At 39.9% G+C, this 20,075-nt stretch overlaps 1 protein-coding gene across 12 annotated transcripts in view; it reads left to right on the top strand.

Annotated features, from left to right (window-relative positions):
- LOC310896864 (uncharacterized protein) overlaps positions 1 to 20,075 on the top strand; it is an 84,408-nt gene that overhangs the window by 32,215 nt on the left and 32,118 nt on the right. For 7 of the 12 annotated variants that reach the window (XM_083829749.1, XM_083829755.1, XM_083829754.1 and 4 more), the window contains one exon: positions 16,327 to 16,485. The exons of 1 other annotated variant lie outside the window; for it this stretch is intronic. The gene's annotated coding sequence lies outside the window, so the exon portion shown is untranslated. 4 more of the 12 variants (XM_083829751.1, XM_083829756.1, XM_083829757.1 and 1 more) reach the window with 4 other exon arrangements.

The raw sequence follows: 20,075 nt of genomic DNA on the forward strand, positions 1-20,075 counted from the left end.
AGGGCAACCAGTATGGTTATAAGTATGTGGAAATTGTATCGCTAACTGGTGACTGAATTCTGATGTTCTGATCCAGTACAGACAATAAAAAATAGCAGCAGTGTAGATCATCACCGTAGATGTAATTTACTGTACTGGTCAGAACACGCTGGTAGCAGACTTTAAAATTAAACCATGTAAGATCTGGGAATGTACTCCACAAATGTCTTGCAAACTACTGGGAAATAGTATTTGTCACCTTCTTGCTAATATTTTGCACGCCACTGCTTTGTGTGAGGCAGTGTTAACAATGAGTCTAGGTAGGTATTACTTGAGTCATGAACGACAACCTTTTGTAATAACTGCAGTGTTTCAAACGTTACTTTGATGCTTTTATACAATGCTTCTGATCCACAGTTTACACAAAGACAGCTTTTTAGGCGGGCTAATTCAGGCTGATTGAAATGTCTACCCACTTTTCTGTGGTAAAGGGAGTAAGAGAGCAACCAGACTGATGCTCTAGCTGGATCATCAGTCCAGCTCCAAACCTCTACACTAATTATAATGTGTTACCCATGAGATTCTTAACTTTAGGCCTTCATTATGATCTGTTTCATAAAACACCATAGCGATAAGTTCCATAGGTGACCAAATAGAAGACAAGACTGGAAAGTAGCTCTTGTTCTTTGTTTCTGACCATTTGGATGGATTGTGACAGCTTTTCCTCAGCCCTGTTCCCATATCAACGAAGCAGATGAAATTAGTATTCTGAACTGAATCTCTGCCCCTAAACTGGATTTGACTTCAGTAAGTTTCTAGTCAGTCTTTCCAGTGAAGACTGAAATAAATAAGACATTTGATGCTTCATTGTGAAGCCTCAGTACATGCAGGGAAGTATGCTTTCTGAGAAACCCACGGGGCAAAAATATTCCAGGCACAAACGTTGGCATATAGCCCCTCAAAGTTTCCTTGCTGTATGGGGAACCTGAGCAAACAGAGCAGCCAGTTATATCACGTGGAAAGATCATTTTTTATCCAGCAACCAGATGGTTAAATGCAAAGAGAAGAAAATCTCTTCCCTCTCTATCGTTATCTTTTGTGGGCCTTAGATACAGATTACTGTTCAATTTGAAAACCTGGTTCTCAGTTCTGGCAGCACTTAGTAGCATCATCCCAAAATTTTCTGTAGTATTGACTGACTATAGAAAGACACGTCAGCCTCACAGAGTGTAACACTCTAAAGGTGATATTGCAACACGCTTCTTAGATGAATTCACGGCTCTATTAAGACAGGTAAACAGCAGGATGATTGGCTATTTAGAATTACCTTGAGCAAATTCTGAAGGTGTTTGAAGGCAGTCTGTTTCCATTTCTTGAGGGTTTTGTTCAAGCTTTAAGGCAGAGTAAAAGATAAGTAGCATGCAAATGAACATTACCTTTCCAGTTCTGAACAGACCCTTTGCATGCTGCTAGAGATGATTTATGTGACCTCTGTCACAGCTGTGTTTCAACGGAGTTTGTTCCCAGTACTAGCCCAGGCTGCTTTCAGAGTAACTTGGATACTATCTGTGTACAGGAGGTTGTTTAGTGTGAGCCTGGCAGAGTGGTAGTGACTTGCAGGGGTTGTTTTGTTTAGCTTTCCTTGAGATTGCAGAAGGTCGTCTCTAGCAGTAACGTTCCCTATTGCAGTTCACTTCATGACACTATGTTTTGACTACGAATTTTACTTAAAATCCATTCCTGGCCAATGAGTGGACACAGGAAAAGAACAACATAAGAGTACCGATTAGGAGGACTATGTGACCTACTTGGGAGAGGTGGAAGTGATCTACCACCAGTTATCTGTTAGAGACTGTAAAAATCATTTTGAATTTGTCTGCATATTCAACCAGTGCTCTGAGAAGAAATCTTGCTTGAGGTTGTAGATTTGTCTCAGTAAAAAAAACTGCATGCATGTGCATGGAAGACTTCAAGGCTGTTAAATTCCTTATCCCCTCCAAAAAAAACACCTTTCACTACTCTTTACTGTATCAGGAGCTGTTAATGTTATGTTTAAATTTCTGAGTACAAAATGAATACCCTACCTCCAGTTGTTTTTAAAACGCACTAACTCCTTTTTGTTCATATATGTGTACTTGGAGTCAGGAAGTTTGAAGACCAATGCAGATTTATTCCTGTGTCCTAACATTTTAGGTTTAGCTTCTTACTTACCATAAGCCTCTGTAGTTCTTTAGGGAATTCTTCACAGCAATGTAAAAGACCCTGAAGTTCAAAGACGTTTCGTAGTGTTTGTGCTTCCTGTAGAAATACAGAATATTAATATGCTGTGCTGCTAGCATACTGGTGGTTTATATTGCAATACAATATGCTGTTTCCTGGTCTTATTGTGATGTCACAGTGTCTTCTGTGATGTTCTAAATGCCCCCAAGCTTAGCAGAGCAGTGACCACAGGGCAGTGAAGGGAAAAGAGCAAGATAGTCAAGTTCTACAGTGATAAACCAACTACAAAAGTTTTATGGAAGAGAGAGTGTCTAAAAATAGCTTAATTAAATCTACATGGAACTAAGGCTGGGTCTGTGAAATAGCAAGCCTGGATTTCCTTTAGGTTAGTGTCTCCTTTTTATCTACCAGTTGAAGCTTTTCTTTCAATTGTATTTATGATACCCACATGTCATGGAATTTGATGGTATAATGTGACATCTTCTAGTAGACCCTAAAATAGTTGAATCCAAGTATTAGCAGACAAGTCTCACATGTGATTTTTCGTTTGTTTTGTTAGAGACACCATAGACTAAATTCTGCTTCTAATTCTGAAGGACACCAAACAGCTACCTGTGGGCTTTCACTGCCCCTGTCTGGCATTCTGGGCTCTCAAGTGTTTTCAGACATTAACATGATATCATTTGAGAAAATGGTTTAATAATCAGGGGGCCTGGTCCCTGCATTTTGAGAGTGGTCTGGTCCACCCATGCCATTTTCTTTTGAGATTACTCATGCTTCTGGCAGGGCTTAGCCTGCCTTTCTCCTGAGCTGACCATAATGCAGGTGCAAGTTAACATTGTCAAGTATTAACTTGGTCTTGTTTTCTGTGTGAAAAGCCAAAGAAAGCCCTAATCTGACTTCACATCTGTGTCTTTATCTAGAACATTTTGCAGTACGAGTTGCAGTTTAAAGGCACAAATTATGAATTGTGGTGTCTTTATGCCGTCATTGACAATGTATCCCATCAGTTTCAAGAGAAAACAGTTCTTACACTGGGGAATTCAGCTGTTGAAGATACATTCACGTGTAGTGAGATCCAAGTAAAATTAAATCCAAAGTGGCAATAGCCCAGGATGAAACTTGATGCTAATTGTACATAAATAGTAGAAGGACTGTCATATGACAGACTATAATCAATAAAACATGCCTGTTGTGACTAATGTGCATGTCAGATGTCTTCACTGGGACAGTGTGTTGGCACTATTGTTTACCTTGCTGTCTCCAGGCTCTGCTGGTGATTTAAGCTTTGTTATGTATTTATTCCTCATGTAGAGTTTATTTCTATTTTTTCCACCAAAACAAAGAACTGGACAGAGCAAATGAATGAAACGCTGTTATGCAGATGCTACATGCTGTGTATATAGTTTTGATAAAATTATATGCAGAAGTGTATTCTTTGAAAAAAATTCATATTTTTCCATAAAAGGAAATTTAGGCTCACTTGTTTAATAATTGGTGGTCACTGGAACTCTTTGAAAAACTGAGGTCAGCCTTAGTAGATGTAATTCATGCTTTTTTCTTTGCACAATGTTACATGTCCAAAATTGTTCCAAGGGACAAATGTTTAGTAGACTTTTTTCAATGAGGAACAGTTTGTTGCTTTCTGTGATCACATCAAATACTACCTTATGATTTTGATTTTTTTTTTGATTTTTTGTGTATCCTAAACTTCTAACTGCAGCTTGTAGTGCTAATATTACAGTTGTGTCTGGTACTGAACATGTAGTTATTTTATTAAATAAACAAAAGAAAACAACCCCCCCCACACAAATACAATAAAAAAGAGAAAAAAAAATCCCAGACCTACATTAAGATTGGGATGGGAGGGGTGGGGATTTGTGTTGGCCCCAGAGGAAATGGTAGAACAAGGGTTAAAAGGAAGGGTATGTTGTTAATGGTTACAGAATGTCATGTGTGATTTCATTTAAATGAAGAGGAGTAACTAGCCCAAAGATGAAGTGCTAAAAAGATGGGGAACAGAGCTGGAGCCATAAAATGTTCTGATAAATATACTTGGTGTTTGTGGGTATGTAAGTGGAAAAGTATGAGTAAATAAAGCCAGTGTAGTCAGATTTTTTTAATAAATACCACATTCCCTTTCATAAGATGTCATACAGAATTTTGTTACACAAGTTACCTACAAACAAAATCTGAATTTACAAATGTAAATTAAGCAACAGAGTTAAACTGGTACATTATGGAAGAGGATGCAGCTCCAACTTGATAATTCTTCTGGTGATTTCAAAACTTAATTGCAGTTCATTACAACTTTTGATAGCAAATTCCCAGCATGGAAGAGGTCTCTTCAGCTGTCTGTTGCTGTTTATTCACTGAATGGTTTTGTACCCAATGTTTTTTGTTGCTTACAGGTAGTCAGAAAAGCACTTGCTTAGTAGCTTGTACAAAATCAGCCTTGCTGATCAACCTTGCTCTGGTATCCTCTAACATGTTAACCAAAGGTGCTTGGCTTGCCTCACAGTCTTGGGGTAACTAATGTAGGAGCTAGCACAGCATTCTCTCAGAATCTACTGTATTTTTCCTTCTTTTTCCCTGTTCTTGTTTTCCTCTATTTCCTGAGTGCCAGGTGAGGCTTATTTGAAGCACAGCCCCTGAAACCTCTTGTAACTGTGGTGGCTTTCAGGACTTCACCAAAGGGCACAAATAGGGCTTGAAGAGTACTCTGATTTGGGCCAGGCAAGCATATATCTGTAATTAGAGAATTATATCTGTGAATTATCCAGCTAAATGTCTGGTTATCGAAGAAGAACTTCTGTTCTCATTTATATCACCATTTATAATTTTCCTCCTGAGTTTTTTTAAGACTGTATTTACACTACCTTTTATTGGATCCAGCTTCCATTTGAAATCATGAAGAGCCAAAAGCAAGAAAATCTCTTAGATGTGGGTAATGCTGCAGTCCCTTTCCTGGCGGAGCATCTCAAAAGTCAATACCCCACATCAGGCTTCATTCATGACTGCTTTTTCTTGCAAATAAAGGATCCCTGAGCTGTATTTCCTCATTTCCCTTCTCTTAACAGTCCATTTTCTTTTGTCACCTTCTCACGTTACTGTCCTGTCATTCTTGCTTGTGATATTTATATAGTTCTCAGATGTAAATGGATTTCTTCTGGACCTTGAATGGTCTGGGAATTGCATTACACTTCAAGGTGACTTTCCCTCTAGTTACAGCTGTGATCTATCTGCTAGCAGGCAGTGAAATGCAAGCTCTAGCCTGTTATTGTCATTTCATGCGTTTCTTTCCCTTCAATAAGGAAAAGAATATCCTTGAAATAAATTGTTGTTCTTGGCATAAAATTGCCTGATGGTTTCTGATGAAGTCATCATTGTGATCCACCTGCTTCATCCAAACGGATGAAGGAACCATCAGTGTTTTACCATGGTACTGGTGATGCTCAGCTTTTAGAAAACTTCATCTGGGATTGTCATGGATCTCACCTGGACTCCTGCAATCAAGTCGTAACAGAATTCTAAAAGGGGAATGCAAGTTAAATTAAACATTATAATTTGCCTTTAAAACTTCCCTTTCCATATGACAATACAATCAGAAAGAGGCAATGTTTTGTTACCCATATAAAAGAGGTTTATGCCGGGTTCTTGCCTCATAATATTTTGACTCGTTTTTGTGCAGTGTTAGTACATAAATGTGAATTCAACTTGATGTGGTGGTTTGGACAGCTATTTGGTCTTCTCTTTCAGCATTACTAATACTTCACTAGCAAGAAATCTCCTTATAAAGGCTTGGAGGTTCTATTTATTTTGGATAAACATGTAACATTCCACATAGTCTCCCAAAGTGCAGAAAAAAATATTTTTTCTTTAACTGTCATAAGTTGTGAAGGAATTATGACAAGACTCTCCAGATCAGTCTCAATTCATTGCATAAACTTACCTGTGTTGTTGGAGAGGAAGGGTTGGTATCCAAATTAATACATTTATTTTTTTTTAAAGAAAGATTGGTTTACTTTCCAAACTTCAGATAATATATTTAGATTGGTTTAAGTACTGTCTTTGAAAGCTAATCTCAGCGGAGTTGTCCCATTTTACTGTGGCATGTGAGAGATGAGAATCCCTCTGCCAAAGGGAGCCAGCTCTGATAGCGGTACTACTCCATCCAGAAGAGGAGGATTACACAAGTTTCAGATAAACTTGTGTATTCATTTGTCTAGGCCAGTGTTACAGGTGTGCCTATCTGTAGGTAGAGAAGTACCTGTTCTGCATCGGTAAGGAGGAAGAGAAGCATCACACTGCTTGGCATTAGCCGCAAATGCACACATGGCTGGAGCTATAGTGACATGAATGCTCTCAGAGCGTGCAAGATGTGTGGCCTTCGTTTTACCTTTTGCACACACTACCTTTCATGGCATGCATTCTCTTGGGTAAAGCAGACCTCATTTCCTTTCTTGCCTATTCCCTGGAAAACTGGAGCACATGCTCCACTAGGTAATTTCAAAGTAGGTTAGGGGGTTTGCCTGGTACTTAGACACTAAAATAATGCTGAGACCTAGGAGGTAAAGAAGTGAGTTTTGAGGCCATTGTGTGATTCCATGTATTTCTTGTGGAATGGATGTGCCTAGTATGATCAGCCAGTCAGATCTTCTTGCTTGAGTAAGTTACCTGGTATAAGCTGGGGATCTGTAGACCAGAGAGAAAACAGGTGGGTAAAATCACTGTGATCTGCGGTAGCACTGTGGTGCTTATGCCACCCAGCTTTAAATGTTGTTGCTTGTTCATGTTGTCCTGTAGTTCATCTATTTCGCCATTTCTCTGTTGCTTTACTCAGGCTGCGGCATACTTCTGACACAATTGACTGCATCTCAGCCAGGATAAGAAATAAGTATTTACAGATGTTACCAACTAACCCATTCATTCATACAAATCCTGCAGATCCTGGTTCATATTCATACAAATTCTCAGTCACAGTCCTTCCTGAATCCCTCTGCTGATAATAGGGACAATTCTGCTAGCTGTTACCCTGTCAACTCTTTTGCAAGCTATGGGGGAACAAGTGCAGACTGTTTTTTGGACTTGGAAATGGGGTGTTGTGATGAGAACTAGACATCTACACGAGCGATAATGGTACCAGGAAAGAAGGTGTGGTTGGGGTAGGGACATAACTGCAGAGTTTTCACTTATGTCCGAGGCCACATCAATCACTTGAAAATGTCTGCTTTTTGTGGGTTTAAGTTATTTGTTTTGAGTCTTCTCTGGCAATTGGATTATTATAAGAATAGGAAATGTGCCATTATTTTTGTCAAAACAGATGCTGTCTGTTGCTAGCTCTTTGTTTATAGTCAAGCCTGTGGTGAAAGAACAAGTGACTGTGTGTGCACATCAACTCTAAATCCTATTTTAGTTCTTTTCAAATAGCAGGCAAAAGGAAACGAGAATAAAGTTAGTGGAGAGGAAAAAAAAATGACAGAATTGGGTGTCCATTGTACATTTATGTGACTACATTAGCTGCTTAGTGATTAGCTGCTTAGCTGCTTGATTTTGAATGTTGGACTGCAAACCTAAAGAGAAATTCGCTTTTGCATTGAGAGCTGGAGCACAGAGCACATGTTTGTGTAGTTTACAGTTCATGTTATGAAATATGTATATAGGTTCATTCCAGGTCTTTTCACTAGTAGTAGATTTTGCATGGCTGAAGGGTTTTTTTTGAGGTAGCAGAAATGTCACTTCTGAGCTGACTGAAAGCACACAGTACTGAATATTTTTTCAGACAGACGGGGACAAACCAAAACAAAAGCATAAGTAGTCACACCCAGTGTTTTATACTCGTGATCCTTATATAAAGGGCATTGCTCTTGAGAATATACTGAGACAGTGCATTGTTCCCCATATCAGCACCTTTTACTGTGACCAGAATTGGATTTTTTATTTTTTTTTACGATTTCCCATTCTTAACTTCTCTTATTCAAACTCACATTAATTTCTTCACACAGGAAGTTGCACTGGTGTCGCAGAAGCTGCGCACATAAGTAAGAATATTTGTTTGACCAGTCACTCGGAGGCTGGGGCCTCATGTCACGAGGTATCAAGTTCCTCACTGAGGAGCTCAGCATCCTTCTTTCTTCACCAAAGCAATGACCTTGCAGGACTGGAGGCTGGAGAAGTATTGCTCTGGTTCATGAAAAGCAAGTTCTCTTGCCTGGGTCGTAGCTCACGCTCCCACAGAGCTGCTGTGGCACCTGAGAAGCCTGCAGAGTAATTTACACAGCTGCAGAGGTCCCAGAGGGGAGCTGAGGCCTAGCCTGAGCAGCCTGTGTGCATGTTGCAAGGCAGGGCCCTGCTCTCCACAGGTGGCATGCTCACCTGTGCAGCCTTGCGAGGAGGCTCCTTCCCTTGTCCTTCTTTTCTGGCTGGCATGTTTAGAGGAAAGCAACTGTTTTGTGATAAATACTAAGGGGATTTTATGCAACGTGTTTGCATAAGAGTATATTGCTTAGTATATGAAACAATACTGCAATTTAAAATCAGGGGCGTGTATTAAAGTTGTATGTGGTAACTGGGATCTTGGAATGGCTCGTCACGCCCAAAGAGCAAAGATGGACATGCCTGTGCTGTATTTCTGAGCTTAAATCTTTAAATACCCATTGTATGTAACTTTGCAGTGTGCATCACTATGAAAACTCTTTTCTCTCCTGTTTTATTTTGTAGAAACCCCATTACAAGTGTCGGTGGCATTCAGTGGTCATATTTTGACATGTATTTAGGCACAGAAAATCAAAGAAAGATACCTCTGACAGTTTTCAGAAGTGCTTAACATTATTTAGAATACGATGTTTTCCCACATCCAAGCCTTCTCTTCGCTATGCCACATAAAACAACCCCTGCTGAGAGAAAGAGCAGATGGAGTTTCAAGTGCTCTGTACCAGTGACTTGTGTTTGTGTAGATGCGTAGCTGAATTGCACGAAGTTGATAAAACTTGTTCTCTGTTTCAGCTCAGCAGTTTACAGTTTTCTTCCACCGGTCTCTACTATCATGAGGAGGAAGTGTGCAAAGTTTTTAGTTTGAGTACCACTCTCTAGTTCTACTTGTTTCAGCAGGAATGACAAGAAAACTGCTATTTAGATTATGAAGGGGCTCTCAACTTCATTTAAGCTGCCATACAGAGATACTCCCTGCATTTACTTAGTTGCACTTTGAGTGTCAAAATATATTATCTGCAGAAAAAATGGAATTTGTCAGTGATAAATATGAACCTGAGGTCTTGCACTGTTATGTTTAGAATTAAGGGGGGTAAATTAATTCAATGTACAGAAGGATGAAGGATATCTGAAAATGAGCCAATGTGAATGTGGGCTTCTAGGAAGGAGATCGCATCATGAGGCGGAATTTTGGGGAACGATTGAAAACGTATTGGACAGAGCTGAGGCTTGTTGGATTTTGGAAGGAGCTAGATAAGCTGAACTGATGCAGCAAGGCATCTAAGCAAATGTGCAGTATTTAATTATTAGTCTTGGTGGAGATGTGGGGACTCCAAATGCATAATAATGCAAGTACAGCTTAGGATCACACAGAAGCTTTAACTATGATCACAGCAAGAGAAGAACATTTGGACAGCATCCCCGCCTCTGCTCCTCTCTTCTCTGCCAAGTGGTTACAGAGCCCCAACCTATGTACTGTTTCAGGAAAACAAAAGAAAGAGGTGAGGAAAAACAAAGATTTCAGCTTCTAAAAACAAAGATCAAAGGCTTATTCTGTAAGTGTTCTGTTTCGTACAAACAAACAAACAAAAACCCTGAGTTAGATGTTAATTGAATTTATCTTGCTCCTTCCACATGGCTTGCAGCCAGAGTAGGAGATAGGAATTGCTGCATTAAGAGAGATCCTTTTATATCCTTTTATATATTAAGAGAGTCCTTTTATATCAACAGTACTTACAAAGGACACAACTGTACAAAAATATCGATAACTTGTAATACATTTTCAGATTTCCAATTGTTTTCTAAGTCAACACCAGAATAAATTGGGCAGAGGATCACAGAACTGAAAACATCCCAGTTTGAAAGATGAGGCCTTTCACTAGCTGAGAGCTACCTGTAAACGGCCTGCTTAGTGCTCCCATTAATTTGCGGTTGTGATTTCATGCTCACTGGTTGTGATACTGATTCATGTGCTGTGGTGCAGTAACCTGGACCATCCCTTGGACTGATTCCCCTGGAAAAACAGCAGAAAAACATCACAAGACAGAACTTTGAAGAATTCCAAGAAGCAGGTTTAAATGATTGCTCAGCAATTAGCCCACTGGTAATGTTTTGTTACACGTAAAGCATCCTAAGCACCTATTTGCTGCAACACAAAGGTAGGCTCCGGTTCTGGAAGCTGTTTCTTGTCAATAAAACCTTGCAGGATGGAGGCCCCTTGCAACAGATGTTTGTACAGACTGACAGTCTGTCCATCTGAAATAATTTAAAGGATCTGGGCTTTAAGGCTTAATTGTATTAGTATGGTATAGTAAATCTTTTGTGCAAAGCTGTCACCTTCAGTGGACTGCTGGAGTGCAAATAGATCTGAATGACTACAAAGGCTTAAGGTAACAGCTGCTGTAAAGTTGGGCGATGTCTCACGGAGCGGTGTTTTCAATCTGCTAACCTGACTTGTAACTGACTAGTTCTACTAAAAATCACACTGAGCAAGTACAATAGCTAAAGATTCCCCTGTAATTCCCAGGGAAGCTCTTTAAGTTTCCTGCGTGATTCAGAGGTATGAATGCCACTGAAAGTCACCTCTGAGCTTTCAGAAATCTTAAGTGTTTGTACTACTTAAGCTTTTCAAAAAAAAAAAAAGCAAAGAGAGCCTCACTAAAGAACTGCTAGTCTTGATTCTTGGCTAAACACTCTCTGTAATAAACACAAGCAGCAGCTCTGAGATAGCTGGTAACAGTTCCTTTTCATCACGTTGCAGAGTAAATCTAACTTCCTTGGTGTCAATGCAGTGAAACTTTGACATTATTCTGTTGATGACTTTCAGCTGAAACACCAGTTGTTTCTAAAATTGTAGGCACTAAATAAAATAACCTTACCCTAATCTGATCCTGTAGGCTTTTCTATACCACGCTACCCTCTGTGGTTATTGCTGGGGAGCAGTTCTAGTAGAGATAAGCATCTCTTTAAACTGTGTTTTCTTCCTGCATGAAAACTCTACGTCGAATATTATGCTTCATATTTTAATGTTAAAAAAGAGTAACCTACCTAGTTGTTGTAACTTCAGATGGTCAGCAAACAAACATTTTGCTGTTGACTGAGCAGCAACCGTTGTTGCTGTGCCTTTGCAGAGCAGCAGTTGTGTTAATGATGGCTCAGCACATCTTGCAAACTAACACTTAACTTTCACCTTCTTTGCTTGGAGGAGAAATGCCAGTAATTGTGGTTTGTTGAACCTGCGTGGAAAATTACATTCAGTGCAGCCATTTGGAAAAGATGTGTTTCCCCTGCAAAACAGAACAGATTAAGCAGTTGTAGGTATCCTGGAGGAAAGTAATGCTCTGGAATGATCCCTCTCAGCTCAGAGGAAAGGTTTCAGTTCAAACTCTTTTCTAATGTTTCACCTGCCTGTCTTTTTTGTTTTGTTTTGTTTTGTTTGTTTGTTTTCCCCCAGGTGTCATTGTGGTAACACTTGTTGATTTTTTTTTGAGCTCTTTGCTGAGATTTGTTAGAAATGTACAAATCCATCAATTTCAGTTTTGCCATGGCATTGCTCACATCTACAGCTATCTGGAATTTGGGTTTGCAGAAATTGGTGCAAACTACTGTTAGGTAAACTTGCGGGGTTGAATCTGTGAGCTTGGACTTGAGTCCTGGATTTAAAAGAATCGTGGCCCTCCATGCATGTCTTTGAAATGAATCTGCATTTTCCAGCTTTCTCAAAAGCCAAGGATATCTAGGATCATTTGGATAAGAGGTGTGAAAGTCACAAATTAGTCATACACTGAAAATGTCACGCAGTAATCTTTTAAGAGATTCTATGTACAGCACTTTCAATATTTACTTTTAGTGGGTCTGAATTCTTAGTAAAATATTTTTCCTTTTATACTAATTTATGTATTTAAAATAGCAAGAAAAACTAAAACCCCAGTAAGTGACTAACAATACAGTACATACAGCATCCTGTTAAAATAATGATTTCAGCAGTGAGTCCAGTGTTAGACACAGAGACGTGTTATTTTGTAGGAAGAAAATTTTTGCAAATAATCCTGTGTTATCCTTCCAGTATCTAAAGGGGGCCTATGGGAAAGCTGGGGAGGGGCTCTTTGTCAGGGAGTGTAGTGATACGACGAGGAGTAATGACATTAAACAAAAAGAAAGTAAATTTAGATTAGATATAAGGAAGAAATTCTTTACTCAGAGGGTGGTGAGGTCCTGGCCCAGGCTGCCCAGAGGAGCTGTGGCTGCCCCATCCCTGGCAGTGCCCAAGGCCAGGCTGGATGGGGCTGGGGGCAGCCTGGGCTGGGGGCAGGGGCCCCTGCCCATGACAGGGGGCTGGAATTAGATGGGCTTTGAGGTCCCTTCCAACCCAACCTGTTCTGTGATTCTCTGTTTCTATCTGGAGCGTATTAATTCTGTTTCAGATGTATCGCCTTACTACCTGATGTTCACAGGCTTTCAAATTTAAAAAACTAACACCCCCCCCCCCCCCCCCCCCCGGTAACTCACTATTTTTTTTTGTTGGTCTCATGAAGGCATGTGCCAGTGAGCTACAGACGTGATCATATTCTCTAGGAAGATAAAAAAGCAGAAAGAAATGGTAAATTAGTCGTTGTAGGTCTGTAAGTGTTCTGCCCAGGTGAAGAAGTGAGGATTAAACCTCAGGAGCAGCCAATGTGCCTTCAAGAGTTACATGAAAAGGTCACATTGAAGTGGCTCATACATAACCAGTATCAGTTCTCCTGGCTTTTACATTCCCTGTCAGTCATAAAGAGGGGGTACACGTGCTGGAAGGAGGTAATTGCTACAGATCAGAACCTCACGTGAAATCAAAAAGCCATAAAAATGCTTTATTGTTGCTTGGCATGAGTTCCGATAATACAAAGTTCTTTTTTATTATTATTATATAACGTAGCCATCTTCTGCAGACTAAACAAAAGTCCTACAAGACAATAGTTCCAGCCTGTGAGCATAGCATGTTTAAATGCTGTGCACAGCCAGAGCTGGCAGGTGAAAAGTAAAGACAGGATTGCTTGTCCAAATAGGAAGACTTAGATTTCTTCTACTTCTTTCCTGTTTAATGCAATCTTTTTGTGTTTTAGCTGCAATAGAATGGCTGATATTTTGCCATATTTTAGAGCCATCTAGCCATTCTTATTTTATGTATACAAACAAACACATTTTTTTCTCTTGCTATCTCATTGGTAGGAATAAAAAAAGACAATTCCCTGGTGGGATCCCAGTGTGCAAGACTGATCATCAGGCAAACTTGAAAAAATAATACTCTTGAAATGTTGCTCATGAAACTTACACAAGTAGCAACATTTTTTGACTTGCTATGTGTAGAGTCAACCCTATGATGACACTGTTGAGACAGATGTGTGCACTTGGGCAGAGATCCATTTTTTTTTTTTGATTTCTGGCTTGAAATAACAATTTATCTCTAGGGAGGAATACAGGGCACTTTCTTACATTTGTGTTTTTCCTATTGCCAGTCATCAAGAACTATGCAGTATATTTAGATCAACTGCCACTGTTTTGCAGAGTTACTAATTTCTCAGTGCTCTGCACATTTTATGCCCTATTTTGAGATCCTGTTATTCCTGTTTGAAGTCAATAGGTGCTCTTAGTGCACAAAAAATGCAGTCTTGAATGTTATGCAACTAAATTAAGCTTCCACCTGCCCAGTCCTCCAGGAAACAGCAACACTTGGTGATAGGAAGAGGCCTCGTTATTAAGAGGTAGTTAATTTTACTTTGATGCTTTTCAGTGCATTTGCTAGTATATTATGATCACACAAATGACTTAAGTCGCTTATATAAAAAAAAATACTAACAGTCTTGATACGATATTGTAGCTCAGATTTGATAAAATAGTAAAAGAAATATTACTTATAAAGGCGATGTTTCCTTTGTAAGATTTTAGGACTATGCACAGAAAGTTTTTATATGCAGAGAAAATGTCAACATGCAAGCATAGGTATAGACATATTACTTTCTATATTTGTGCACTAAGGGCAAATTCTGCTGTATGATGTAGTGCAGGAACTTAGAATGTTCTTGGGTTCTGTTTGCAAAAACTCAAGCACAATATTGTTGACTTTTGTCTTTGCTTTAGACTAAGAAAAAAGAAAATATGCATTGTAATGTTGTTGTTGGGTTATGCTAGTACAATCAAATACATTTGAAAGCATATTCCATGTTATCTGCCTGAGTATTTACCATGCCCTGTGCATAAACAGATATTTTAAGTCAGTGTGGCCTCATTCTAAATTAATTCAGGTTGACAGATGCTGTCATGCTTTCAGTGTGGACAAAGTTCATTGAGATTTTGAAGTTTTAAGTTACTAAATGCTGAAACAACTACTAGTGCAGTATTGACAGTTTTTTAAAGTGAATTAAAAAAATACACCAACCTGGTTTTGCAATCATATATTTCAGTGCAAGATTTTCTCCCAGCCAAAGAGTTGAAATACAAGACCAATAAGAAAAATCTCTCAAAAGGAATTATAAAAGAAAATCATTGTTCCTAGAAATGTAAATGTCAACTGGACTCCATTCTTCCACTTGAATTTCTGCCAAACACATTCAAATGTTTGGCATTTCCTTTCTCTCTTCTGTATGTTTTCTGATTTGGTCAATTGTGGAGTTTCCTGTTTTGTTTTTGTTTGGCTGAAGCAACTAAATCAACCCACAATCAAGGTCATTGTAGAAAACCAAACCTTCAGTAAAATTTGAACAATTTGAACATGACCTCCCCATGTCTGTTCTCTGACCTACTATTTGTTCTTGTGGTGTTTTAGTCTTTTCCAAAGTCTGCATTTTCCCTCATCCTCATGTTTCTTCTCCTTTCCCATCAGCTCCTTGTTTGCTTAGTGGTAGTCTTTTTTTTTTTTTTTCTGATTTCGCTTTTTACCCATTTTTATTCTTTAAAGAGGGTTTTCCTTCTTAACGAGGGTTTTCCCCCCCCTCCTTTTCTCCTCTCAGCTGATTTTTCCTGCTTTGTCTCATTCCATCTCTATTCCCTTTTGCCACCCTCTGTCCCTGCACGCTCCCGGCTGCGGCCATAAGTGCAGGGTGGTCAGGTCTCCAAGTGCCAGTAGCTGGGCATGCCTGGGGAGGGGTTTTGCAAGGGCTCTGAGTATTTCTCCTCCCTCTGACTCCCTCTGACTGCATTTCCTGGGTGTAAGGAGGAGCCTTGAAGTGTCCCAGGACACCCTGCTCTGGTGAGGTGGAGGGTGAAAAGCTGTGAGGAATAAGGGGGCAATAACTGATGGGGAGGGAGGCTTCCATGTTACTGAATGCATTCCCCTTTCACGCAACAACAGCAGCCTCAGCTCTTTATCTTTTCTTGGGGACTGCAGGGTGGGTTATCAGTGGAGTCCCAGCCCCGTTTCCTGCCTGCAATGCAGCCATCCTTGCCCTGCCAGTGGCTGCAAAACCCCATGGCTGACAGCAATTGGGTCATCTTGTCCACACAGAGAGAGCCCTGTTTCTGCTTGCAGGGAGCAATGCCTATTCCAGTGCAGGATGTATATATTTTCTTAAAGCTACCCTTATCTGAGTAGATTTGTCTTGGCAAAAGACAGACCCTGTTCCTCCAATATGCTTCTGATCCTTGGTAAGTAACCATTCAGAGAAATTCTAGTAAAAACATGTGATTTTCATTCTCCAGTTATCATTGATGTGACTGTTACAGGAATTGCTGTGTGAGAAAAAGAGAAATCAGTTTAGAATTGCTTCAGTTTTTGAAGTTTGAATCTTCACAGATTGATTTTAGATTAAAAAAAAAAAAGTTTTTTATAGCCAGTGAGTTTTCCTGACATTTTTCCATAACTATTGGCTTTGTTGCCATCTCTGCCATTTCACCAAACTGTAATTTACCAAGTCTGTAATGAGGCAGTTGTGTTTATTCTAGGAGTTTACGCAGATCTTTGCTCCCTTCATACTACTCTGGAGGAACAACAGGACGAATCGACCCGTCACATAGTGCCACTGCATAAGCATAGAGACCCTTGGATGTGAGGATGCTGTGAGTTCAGACTGTAGCTGTGCTGCACAATTACTTCTTCTGAAGGTAAAAGGCTCTGTATTACATTTGGTAGTAAGAAAAGCAATGGGGGTAAGGTACATTTCTTAGGTTTGTGTGGTATAATGCTTGAAAAGTAATAATATATTTCATGTTTCTGTTTTACTGGCATCTGTTTTCCTCTGTTGTTTTCTTCTTTATTCCACAGGACATTCTATGAAAGGCGTAATCATGGGAGGAATGGATGGGTTAGAGTGATTTTACTTGCGCTTGGCCTCTAGCTTTTGCCTGCAGATACACCTCTACTGTTCTTATTGCTTGGCTTCATAGAATCTGAATGCTAGGAGTGATAACCAGTCATTTTCTTCCTCTGTGGCATTGGGGCTAGTCTTTAAAAATTCTGTTTGCTTCCTTTGTATCACTGGTTAAATCTGAAAGCAAATAGGAGTGTCCTTTCGTGTGGTTTCACAAAAGGATGGTTCCAAAAAATCCGTATGTGAATTTAATTTTGAATATAGGACAGATGAGACAAAATTTTCACTTGAAACTTGAAGAAAATATATTTTTTTCTATTTAATACTGAAATTTTAAACCCATTTGGTTGTCCACCTGTCAGCTGAGACTCATTTCAAGGGTGAGAAATATAGCTCCATCCTAAAAGTAACTAAGTATTTATTAAACAGTCTCTTCCTTAATAAGGCTGTAGAGTATCTGAATAGATGTATGAGGGAAGGAATAAAATAATTTAAATAGGTACAGCTCATAAGAAGAAAAGCTAGTAATCGCAAACCATCTCTTCTGGGATTGTATTAAAAAAGGATGAAGAACATGGAGGGGAGGGAGGCAGGGAGTGTAAAAAATATCACAACGTTAAGCAATGTTGTGCAAATTTGGAAGAGAAAAGATGCAGCAAATTACTCAGGAAAAGGCAGGACATTTAAAATGTGGAAGACCTGTCCTTTAGTTGATATTTTGGATCAAATTGGCTGTCCTGGCTAGAGGAAGCACACCTTTGGCCTGGTGCTTCATTTTGCTCCATCCAATAAAAGTTACTTACCCAGCTGCTGAGATTCATGACCTTGAGAGAGCTCATAAAGAAAAAGGCAGTATTCATAATCAGCCTGTCTTCCGTTTCAATTCCTTGAACTCCCACTGGGCAGTTCCCATAGCATTATTATGTACAGCTGTTTGCTCCTGGATGTTGGCATTCCTGGGTCAATATGATCCAGTTTTTGCTTGTGAAGTCTGTACAGAGACAAGAAGTATTTTTTCCGTACACTGATACAGGTTCACACCTCCGCTTAAGCAAAAGTTAGTCTTGTTTGCCTTTATATCGTTGCTTCTGATTGTTATGAGATTGGGCAGACCTGGCCATCTGTGCCAGTGTGATGGTCAGTGGGAAAACCTCATCACACTGACGAGTGTCCTCAGTACTATAATTTGGGACACTTCCAAAAGCAAAAGGAAAAAAATAAAAAGTACCAATCTGTTTTGTTTCCTGCCTTCCTCCAGCTTGGTATGTGCACAAGTAGTACTGAAAAAAAAATAAAATTATTTTTTATTTTTATCACCTTAGCCCTCCTGGGTTCAGTTGTTACGCTTACCAAAATCAGTGCCAAAACATGTCTGAAAGTAAACGATGTGACCGATTTCTTTTTCAGAAAGCCTGTCTGAAAATACTCCGCTTTCCTCACTAAGTGTGTAGTGATGCTGTGTATCTGCTGAAAAGCTCTGGTGTTTTTTGTTGTTTTGTTTTGTATTTTCAGAACTGTTTGGCTGGCAGCCACTTTCCCTGGCTGTGCTAGAAAGACTGATACACTTGCATGGATAAGTGGTCTTTCAGTGGTTCTACATTATCTTCCAGATGCAGATGGGAAATTTAAAAAAGCTGATAATGTTTATGGTTACTTGCCTGTTTAGCTAATAACTGAAAGTTTAGTAATAATGCTAATAAATTCAGTCTCCATGCAAAGGGCTAGATTTATTGTCCGTACTCTTCTGTGTGCTCATGCTTTTCTGTAACTGCTGCTGGCACCAAGTTCTCCACACAGCTCCTCCACATACCTTGTGTTGCCCTGGAAAGGCTGTGATAATGTTTAGCCAACATCAGTCACCAGGAGTGAGATTTATTCGAAAAGTTGAGAAAAGGCTGGGAGTCTGGGGCCTGACCTCTATTTGCTTTCGCTATGAAGTTAATTTGGATGCTTCTTGTAGATTTATTTGAGACTGGTGATCTCGCTGCACAACATTTCTATGGGTGATCTCTACATATAGTGCAAAGATTACTGGCCTTTGGGCAAATATGCAAACACACAGTGAAGAGGAAGTGGTCACAGGGTCTGCTTGTTTGGGTGGATCAATCGCTGCTACTGTAGAGAGGTTTGCAAATATAACTACCTGTGTGCATCACCCTTTTTTAAAACAGATTTTAAAATTGCCTTCCATTATGTGCTCTGAAATCTGCTGCTTTTCCCCATTACTGCAATAACAATTGCTTATGGTAAGTGCTGAAAAGTGTATCATTAGTTCTGTTCCTCCTCCATGGGAATTATTTGGCTTTTACCCTCATCAGAGGGATATAAGAACACTGTATTATAATAATAATGGCCTATTTATTCATCTCTAAAATGTAGTCCTCCTTTCTGTTTGGTTTATATTTTAAGGGGGGGGAGGTTATTTAGAAAATAAGCAGAGGTTCTAAGGAGAAAATATTTGGTAGCAATATAGCTTAAATGGGTGTTTGTCTACCACAGGTAAAGCAACAGTTGGGAGGGGAAAAGCCTTGTAATGTTTTTGGGTCATTACTAACTGTTTGTTAGGATTTAACATAACATGCTTCTTGCATAAGAAGCAGTGTGGCCAGCAGGTCTAAGGAGGTGATTGTCCCCCTGTACTCAGCTCTGGTGAGGCCGCACCTCGAGTACTGTGTTCAGTTTTGGGCTCCTCACGACAAGAAGGACATCGAGGTGCTCGAGAGAGTCCAGAGAAGGGCAACGAAGCTGGTGAGGGGTCTGGAGAACAAGTCTTAGGAGAAGCGGCTGAGGGAGCTGGGCTTGTTCAGCCTGGAGAAGACGAGGCTCAGAGGCGACCTTATCGCACTCTACAGGTACCTTAAAGGAGGCTGTAGAGAGGTGGGGGTTGGTCTGTTCTCCCACGTGCCTGGTGACAGGACGAGGGGGAATGGGCTAAAGTTGCACCAGGGGAGGTTTAGGTTGGATGTTAGGAAGAATTTCTTTACTGAAAGGGTTGTTAGGCACTGGAATGGGCTGCCCAGGGAGGTGGTTGAGTCACCATCCCTGGAGGTCTTTAAAAGACGTTTAGATGTAGCCCTTAGTGATATGGTTTAGTGTAGGACTTGTTAGTGTTAGGGCTGAGGTTGGACTCGGTGATCTTGGAGGTCTCTTCCAACCTAGACAATTCTGTGATTCTGTGATTCTGTGATTCTGTGATTCTGTGATTTACTCAGAGAAGTATCTGAATTTGGTGGAAATTAGACCAATGATAGTGTCCTGATTTTCATACGCTTGCAGTAATTCTGTATCATCTGGGAGAGGTCTTTATAACATTCTCAACTTTTTGCCTCTAAAGCTGTTGACAAGCATATACATCAGTTCCTTTCTTTGGAGCTAAAAGGTATG

Source organism: Anser anser (assembly GCF_964211835.1).
Source record: "Anser anser genome assembly, chromosome: 3".
NCBI classification, from domain to species: Eukaryota; Metazoa; Chordata; class Aves; order Anseriformes; family Anatidae; genus Anser; species Anser anser.